Source organism: Cololabis saira, chromosome 6 (assembly GCF_033807715.1).
Source record: "Cololabis saira isolate AMF1-May2022 chromosome 6, fColSai1.1, whole genome shotgun sequence".
NCBI classification, from domain to species: Eukaryota; Metazoa; Chordata; class Actinopteri; order Beloniformes; family Belonidae; genus Cololabis; species Cololabis saira.
In genome coordinates this window covers 27,984,458-27,994,086 of record NC_084592.1, presented here as the reverse complement: position 1 = coordinate 27,994,086, position 9,629 = coordinate 27,984,458, and positions in this window count along the sequence as shown.

The window sequence follows — 9,629 nt, the reverse complement described above, 5'->3', positions numbered from 1 at the left end:
GTACTATATCTGCTGACATTATTTTATATTAGATATATTGTCTACTTATTAACGCTGTTTAAGTCATTCCAAATTACGACTGTGTTAGGTGTTGATTTTTTATTGCACCTCTTTAACATGAGCACTATCTTCCATATATACACTGCATTAGCAATATTCGAATAGTACCAATACGTACTGTAGAAGTGGGCCGCGGCTTCTGAAAGCCTGTATTAAAATTCAGTTAAAGTAACACTTTATACAACCAAATAGGAGTGTGTTTCCTATAACCACCGTTGCTAACAATGTTAGCTACAATGCAAGTGCTTCTCGAAACAATAGTTTGTATAATCGACATAACATGTCTAACTTCCATTGTACAATCTGTCATTAAGTTACACAGATGTTTCACAAAATCATATCTGGAATGAACATTCGGAAATTGTGTTGTTAAATTGTGAAAATGATATTCCTCATGTAAAAGTAGAGGGTTACCAAGTGCCAGTAAATTTGGAGGAAGTGGGACGAGTGTGGAAGGCACAGACCTCTGGGAGATGTGCAGACCACAGATGTTTATGACCCCCAGGACTCTCTTTGTAGTTCCCGTCTCCAGGAGAGAGAGAGGCAGACTGGTGTTCCCACCACTATCTCTAGAGCTGGAGGGTTCTTCTTACTGATAAGATAAGAGTGGTTTTATTTTGGTGTGACTTGTGGCTTTGACCATTATAGTGATATCTCTGGGAGTAAATTGTGGTTTAGGACTCATTTTTAGAATCTATGACCAACAGGATAACTAACACTAACACAAGGGCTTGACTAGTGCAAGAAGCAGGTATTTCTGTCCAAAACTAATTTCTCTAACCTAATTTCTCTGGAAGGTAAAAGGACTAAATATATGATAAAAAGGTTGCGTTTTTATATTCCTCTGGCGCTCATAGGTATATACTAAAATGTTTATGAAGAAGATTGGATACACTAAGTAGTATTCATTGAAAATATAAATGAAAACACATCGTAGACAACAGATCCATCTTTGAAACACTTTGGTGAGCTGTCATATGCATTATGAAAAGAAAACGCCTCTCCGCAGAGCTCTCAAACCTGTGTCCGTGGCAATTGCTTAGTGTTTGTCCACCATAGTGAGCTACTTGTGTACAATACTACAAGACTGCTTTGGACTTGAGCTTGTTTGGTCAATAGTAAAGCTTTTCTTTTTACATATAAAGCTGAGCCAAATGCTTGTGATAGCTCTGGCAAGAAATTAGATCTACTTTCATCCCTGCATAAGCGAAAAGGTAAAAGGATAATCACCAGTAAAAATACAGTGCTGTGGCATCCCTCTTCCCTTCATTTGTTCCTTCATTTCTGTCAAGTGTCGTCAAGGAAACATCAATATTGACTCTTCTTTTACTCCCTACAAGATTCAGTCTTTTTTTTCCAGCTTGAGACGACCTGAATACAAATTTTCTTTTCAAGAGACCATTTGTCTCCTTTATCTGTTGGAATATGGACCTTTGAGGAGAAACATTGCCCACCACTGCTCTACATATTTACCCACACTTGCTAACGAGTAACTAGTCTTTCTGATGTTGTTAAAATGCTAGTGACAGTCTGAAAGTGTGGATGAGCCAAACATATTCTCAGGTCAGGCAGGACTGATAGCTACTTGGGTCTTTCATGGGATTATCTCCATGACGACCTCAATGTTGTGCAACCCTAACAACAATCATGGCCTGAAACCAATCACCTGCATCAGCATGAGAGGCTGCAAATCTTGTTCCTAATGCGAGACATAAAAATCCTCATCACTTTTTCTTATACCTTCTAATTTAAAACATCTGGGGGGCTACTGGGAAAGTGCCAGGAAACTACCTCCCAGGTGACTCATAACAGCGTGGACGAGAGTTAAACAGTTATCGTCCTTGGTGTCCTGCCAAGAAGAGGCGTGAGGATAAATGATGATTTGATGCCGTTTGGAAGTTGGCAAACTTGAGGATCGAGCTGTGACTTGCTTATCGGACAAGAAAACAGAACACAAATTAAATTAGCAGCCTCCACTGAATCTCAAAAGAGGCAGGGAAGCATCAGAGTGAGAAATGAGCCGACTTTGTGAAATTATACGATCCAAAGAATCTGTTTTATATCATTACCATCATTTGAATGTCATTTCAAGAAATTATTTGCTTAAATGAAATATCCAACCTTATGAATCCCTTTATATGTATATATATATATATATATATATATATATATATATATATATATATACATACACACACACACACATATATATATTAGAAATTTAGACTTTTCCATTTTCTTTCATGTTAAACTGCCCTAAAAAAAGTTACTTGAAATGTTCAAGTAAAAGTTGGTCAAAAGTTTTGTAAATACTATTCAGGGTCAGGCTGTTTTCTGGCCAACTCAAGCTACACCTTCCTCTTCAAATGTAATCTCTTGATCAGAAAAAAAAATGTTGACAGCCAATCAAACCCCAACTAAACTGCTCCAGAATGGTGGTCAGCAAACTAATGGGGGTCAGCAATGGGGGCTTTGGTATTGGAGCAGCTCTTGAGCGGAGTGAAGTTTTCCTTTGGGGAAAACCTTTAATGGTAAACAGCTTTGCCCCTCAGTAGCAAGATCTGAGCCTTTTGAGCAAACGTCCTGTCAGAGAAGCCCTCAAATTCCGGCATAAGGAGAAGTGCTCATAAACAAATTATTACATCCCATCCAAATTTACCAAACACGTTGCAAAAAGAAAGTGTCTACTTTAGGTGCACCAAGCAAAATGAACTTCGTCGACTATGACTCTGGTGATCTCAATGTTAAGCGGTCTGATTCCAAATCACACCGTCTGTTCTCCTGTTTGACACATATTTAGACTGCATCCATCTTCTCAAGATGAGGAGAAAAGATGTCAAGTTTCACAGCAAGAAACCTGACACTACAAACGTAGCCACAGAACAGTTTCCTCGTCTTCCTCGTCTCCTTTAAGAAAACAGTCAACGTAAACTGTTCGTAAGATGATCCTTCTTGAATGAGACATCTGTTTAACAGACTTTAACATATTTCAACCAAACATGTCACACAATCCATCTCACTTTTCTGAAAGGTGTGTAATGTTTGACAACAACTTTTCAGGTAGAATAATGCAGCAAATGTTCACGCTTCTTCATTTTTCATTTGATTTTTGTTGCTTTTTTAGCTTTTTGGTTTCTGCATTGAAATTCTGCGCAACTCACAGTCATGAAATATTTTATATGTAAAGGTATGCTGCCCTCTAGTGGATGAAATATATATTGTTATTAGTGCTGTGTTGTGTAACTAGTTTTCTGTTAGATTTATCTTGATAAAAATCTAAATTTATTTGGCGTTTGTGATCAATTATTACATATTTTCAGCTTTGACGACGGTATAGTGTAATTTTGTTGTGTAGAAATGATCATAATTGCAGAAAGAACCCCACTATCGAGGTGAGTTTTTTCCCCCCAGAAAACACAGAGCAAGACAGATGAAACGCTTGTTTGTGTAAATTGAACAGAACTTACTGTAGCGTGGAAAAGGCTCTCACAAACAAAACTCTATTTCTCTTGTTGATAGAGACACTAGCAGCTCATTTCAAATTTAACTGTGGCTTCCGTGTAAATGCTGTTCTGCATTTAAACCTGCAGAGGGCAGTATTTACATGATTTGCTGCTTTTGTCCTGTGACCACCGTTTTTACTTCTTTTTTATTCAACTGAAAATCGAAGTCAGTGATTTCAAAAGTGTAAGAAGAACACGTTCTTGTGTATTTCTGCAGATGCTGGACATGGGCGTTTTCTGTTAAAGCTTTAGGCTCAGTACGTGCTTCTACAGCAATGTTGATCGTCCTAACGAGAACATCCAGATCACGTGATCTCCCCCCTGGAAAAAAATAAAAATCATAATCTTTCTTTCTGCAATGGTTAGGGTTACATGTATTCACAATGCACAATCCAAATATTATTTTGTATAAACATCACATTTCCCATATTTTCCTTGAGTATTGCACTTTTTTTGCACTCCATAGCCTACTGTAAATTGTTTTGTCTGAACAGTATTACAAGCTCTATAACATAATCTTTTTTGAATAATAATCAATTTTCTCCTCCTGACCCCGAGTGCCAAATGAGATTTAAAAGTGGTGATAAAAAAATAAGAAAACCTTCGACAGTTGAAATCTGTAATCAGGTCACAGATTCTGATGGGTCACAGATTTAGTGCTGTTCATAGCATCATCGCTGTCGCACACACAAAACCCACAACTGACCACCACTGACACATTAGGCCCACTGCATAGACTATTTCAGTATCTTTTCAGATAAATAAAACCACAATGTTGTTTGTGTTATAATCTTTTCACTGAGCTGCATCTTCACTCGAGAGCTGATTTAAATTTATCATTTACTGTAGGATCTACCACAAGTTAAAAAAAGATATTGCCATTAAAAAATATATATATAGGATAGGCCATTAATTATTAGGGACAGTCATTTTCCAACTTTTCACTTTTTGTTATATAATTTTTATTATTATTCTCATGATCATTCAAATAATTTTGAATGAAAGTAGATGAACCACGATCATAGATTACGAGTCAGATGACTGAGACCCGCTGCTGCAGAAAAATACGCTGTCACCTTGGAAGATAAAACGATTAGGTTTACAACAACAACAAAAAACAAAACTTGACTCAATATATTTCCATGAAATGTTTGTGGCCATTCACAAACCACAATGCACCCCTCAGATGTCTATGGAAGCATTAAAACCTCAAACATTCAGAAATGCACTCATAGATGGGTCATGTCAGTGTTCTGGAGCTTTCACACCACAAACGAACCGCACCAGAGTTCGCTTGGAGCTGTACAGAGACCAACTAATCCAAGCCGTCTTGGTACAGCCTCTTTTGTGCGCTGTAGGTTTGGGTTACTGTGTTCACACTGACAAAAATAAACCTCATGTTCAGAGGGACCTAAATGATGTCAGCAGGAAAACACCCTACTGTACGTCATGTCTGTGACCTGTTTTGGTCAAAATACCAATGAGACAGAGAACGAGAGCTCCCGTCTCAACCGTGTCTTTACAGCTCTGGCAATAGCAGCTGTTTTAAGCCACTGAACTCAGCCTATTTGTGCCTTATCTGAACTCTGTATGCCTCATTTTTATTTGCTTCTGCCCACTCGTGTAAATATGTGAGCCTACGTATCTCTAACGTAGTTGGGAAACTTTTGCTTCTGACGGGCTTTGGAGTGTAAACTGTGCAACTACAAGTGCAGATTATTGTAAATATTAAAGGTACAGTAATACAGTAAAACAGTTAATCAATTCCACAAGTATCAATATTGCACATAGACAATAATTTGTCAACTGGGGGCTATTCGCTATCCGCAGAAAGCGGGTTTTGTGAAAACTCTGAGTTTGTTAACCCTGAGATGAGGGAAACCCGGAGTTTTCAGTTCCAGAAAGCGATGTAACTCAAACTCTGAGTCAGTTACTACGGCAACTGACCCTGTGAACCTTACCTGCTCGCTAGCAGGTTTTCTTCAATAAACCCTGAGTTTCTCTCTGACTCCTCCCTCCTGCTGAGCCTAAAGCAGCTATCCGACATGGGGTGTCCTTTCCTCCGGTATCCAATTGACATCGAAGCCGAATTAATTTGCAATGCCTTACGTCAGGAGAGGATGTTTAGACCAAGATTAGATATACTTTCATTCCCTGATGAGTACCTTACAGAACGTTACCTCACACTCTATTATTTATCTGAACGACATTCTCCAGCCATATATATCCAACATTACACACCGCGGACGTGCTCTCAGTTCAGAGCAAATTCTTTGTATTGCGCTTCGTTTTTTTTCTTCGTTTGCAGTTTTCTATACAACATTGGCGACGCAGAACATATTGGGAAAGCAACTGTGTGTAGAGCCGTCAGGGCCGCCGCAAGGGGTGTGCGAACCGTGCGACCGCACGGGGCCTCGCGCCCCAAGGGGCCTCGCGCTGTGGGCCGTTTTTTTTTTTTTTTTTTTTTTCCCCTTATAAATATCAACAGTCACGTTCCATCGTAAATTGTAGGCTATAATAATGATAAAATGTGCATTGTGCGGCCCGTGTAGGCTGATTCTTACTTTACAACTGTCCTGAACGCATCAGAGCTGTAAGCCAACGCTGATTGTCTGTAAAGTCTGTAAATTGTCGGCGACGCGCACCGTACGTGCGCATCGCCGCGTACACTACGCCGTAGGCGCTGCGTTGGTGTAACGCGGAACCATAAATCAGCCTTAACAGTTACAGCAATTTGCCGACTCGGCAAATTTGCGGCCATGAAGGAGATGAGCGCTAAACTTTAAAAGAGTACTAAGCATGTACAAAGTTTTGAATGTTACCCCGTTTTCCACGTTACCTGGATTATTTTGGGTTATGGAAGAGTCAACTATGGTGAGTCAGTGTAACCTTCTTAAATAATTTCTTTATTAGAATGTTGTGGTAGCTTTGACCACCTGCCTATTTTAATGCGCTTGTGTTGTTTTCAACTAGACCGCCGAGTCTATTCTCTATTAGAGCTCAGAAATGATGTTATAGACCGCTGTGTCTACAGTATATCTATCTAAATAGATGTGTAATGTTAGACCAGTTATGTTTTTTTTTTGTATTTAAGCTGTATCAAAGATGGAACTGAGTCAGTCTGTGACTATCTGAGTTTTAAGCGCCATGTGATTGACAGTTGCCAGGCCTGTGTGTTTGTGTGTGTGTGTGTGTTTGTGTTCATGTGTGTGTGTGTGTGTGTGTGTGTGTGTGTGTGTGTGTGTGTGTGTTCTTCTGATTGCTTGGCTCAATAAAAGTGAGAATAAATGTTGTTTGATGGGTAGGATGAGGTGTTGTTGAAAGTTAAAATGACTATCATAAGGGCCCATCAAGAATACTCCGCCCCGTCTGTACTGAGACCCAGGCTCCGCTACTGCAGGGGAAGGTATCCAGTATTTTGCTAAAATTGCGCATATAGACACCCGATATGACCCGAAAAACCCCAAACCCCAAAAGCCGTGAGAAAAGCCGTTTTGCGGGCCTCTGCCTTCTTTCTGTTGGCTGAGCAGAACTCAACTGTTAATCGGGATAAAGCCACTATACATTGAAATGGCCACTGAATATGTATGTATGCTGAATATATCAAATATGATTAAAACTGAAGTGAGGTACAATCATAGGCCCAACCAAATTATGCCTTACCTGTCTGAATTATGTTTTTGTATTTCATTTTCAACTGCTGCCAAGTGCACTTTGCGCCTGTGGGGTTGTCTCTCCTTTGCTGCTGCAGCTGTGTTGCTTTTTTTCCGAAATATGCTCTCATACTCGCCATACGCACGTATTAACACTTCTAACTCCAGTAGCGTGACGTATGTGGATCTTTTGTTGTCGCCGGTTGCCATGGTGAATCGTAGTATCAGGGCTCCATTGATGATGGCTTTTTATTTTCTTCATGCACGCGCTTAACTCAATGTGAAAATACTCAGAGTTGATTGAACTAACTCAGAGTTTCCTATCTCAGGGTAAATCAACTCAGAGTTCAGGTTTAGACTCAGAGTTTGTTGAACCTGCTTTCTGGAATACCCCTCCGGACGGTGAAAAACAGTTTGTCTTCCAATGGCTCATTAGCAATGAGTTGGCATTTGAGCATTGAGAAATCCGTAAAGAGCTATTTTGAGGATATGTTATGTACCTTATACGCACCTATGGAGGACATATAGAAACAAGGTGTTACAGGTGTGTGCTACCCATTCAGAAGAACAGCAAATGAACCAAGATGAGTAACTGAGTGGACTTAAAGAGCATATTGCAGGTTAGAATTTTTTCAAAAATGATACCTGACCTTATGTGAAAATGACTATGTGAGAAGTTAATGTAGGATTTAATATGTTTTACAAGACATAAGGGCACTTATTCAGAGGAAAAAGTGGCTGATTTTAGCCAAGCTCGTACAAACGCTTTTTTTTTCGAACACAGCGTCATATGACGTCACACCAGGGAGCAGTCTCCACAGCTCTGCCCCATCTGACTGCCCAGACCCCGTACACACGTAGCTGGGTATCTGCTAAACCCAAGATATTTTCCTACGTTTGGACCTGTCATCCACATGAAAACACAAATAAACGAATGTTTAAAAAAACTCCGGGCAAAGGGAAGATTTTTGAAAACTCTGTTTATGTAGATGCGTGTAGACCTGGTGTAAACAGAGACAACCGGAGTTTTGCGTTTTCGAACGTCACATTATGCTCCAAAACAACAACAAATCTGCTCTGAGTCTGACGTCTAACGTGCGACCTTTGTTTACTACAGAACTACAGATGATCCACCATCTGTTCTCCAAGCTATTTATTAAATAAATGGTCTCTGCTCTTGACACCGTTACACCGACGCGGAGCCTACGCCGTAGGGTACGCGGCGACGCGCAGCAGGGCTGCAGCTGGGCTGCGTCGATTAACGCGGCAGCTCCGCGGCGGACACGGGGAAACTCCAGCTCGTTACCCGAGGAGGAGGCGCGGATCCCGGGAAAGCTGCGCAGCAGGGCTGCAGCAGGGCTGCAGCAGGGCTGCGTCGATTAACGCGGCAGCTCCGTGGCGGACACGGGGAAACTCTAGCTCGTTACCCGAGGAGGAGGCGCGGATCCCGGGGTAACTGCGCCGCGGAGGCGGCCCGGAGTCCGGAAGACCAGATGATCTACAGGTCTGTGCTTATGAAAGTGGTCGAAAACGCAGATCTTCGGTTCTGTGTGGAAGGTTTTTTTTTTTTTTTAACAACGATGTAATGTGGATACAAATTATTTTATAAACGAAGGGGGGGAAGTATTCGGTTTTAAAAATACCCGGCTATTTCGGATGCTTTTAAAAAAAAAGAGAAGATAATAAGCCTGTTTTCTGTTTAGAAAGTACAAACATAGACAGATTACAAGTACTCACCCGTTTTAAGGAGTTTCTTTCAGGAGCACGGGTGCTGCAGTGAATAAAGGCGGATGTATGGTTCCGCGTAAAATCGACGGGGTAGCCTACGGTGTAGGGTACGCGGCGCACGCAGCGTTCGGTGCGTCGCCGCGTAACCTACGCCGTAGGGTCTGCGTTGGTGTAACGCGGCCCCATAAATCAGCCTTTTAAAAAGCGAGTTTCAGCTGTCAATCAAAAGAACGTGGGGGGCCTAACGGGTTCGTAATTATAAGGCTGTGGCCCGTCATATTGGTGTGAATACACATTCACAACCTCTTCAGTGTCACAAATAACATTAAGATCCACTATTTTTCCTATTGTTGAATTCACCGCGCTCCCCTATGCCACGTCACTTCCGGTTCAACTTTTTCAGATGCGGAAGTAAAATACTCTCACAAAAACAACTCCGGAGGTCACTGTAGTATATATTTATGCGTATTTCAATGAAAATTCAGTTCCTACATTATTTTCCTACACATTGATTCACAGGGGTCTCCAACCTGCAATATGCTCTTTAAGGCCACTCTATGTAGCAATATCACTTCTGATACTTCTTCTGACATGGTGGTGGTGTAACAGCGGTGAAGTTCATAGTGTCATCGCCAAGCACCAGCTATTTCATTTCCCGGTCGAGGCTCATCCTGAACTAAGTTCC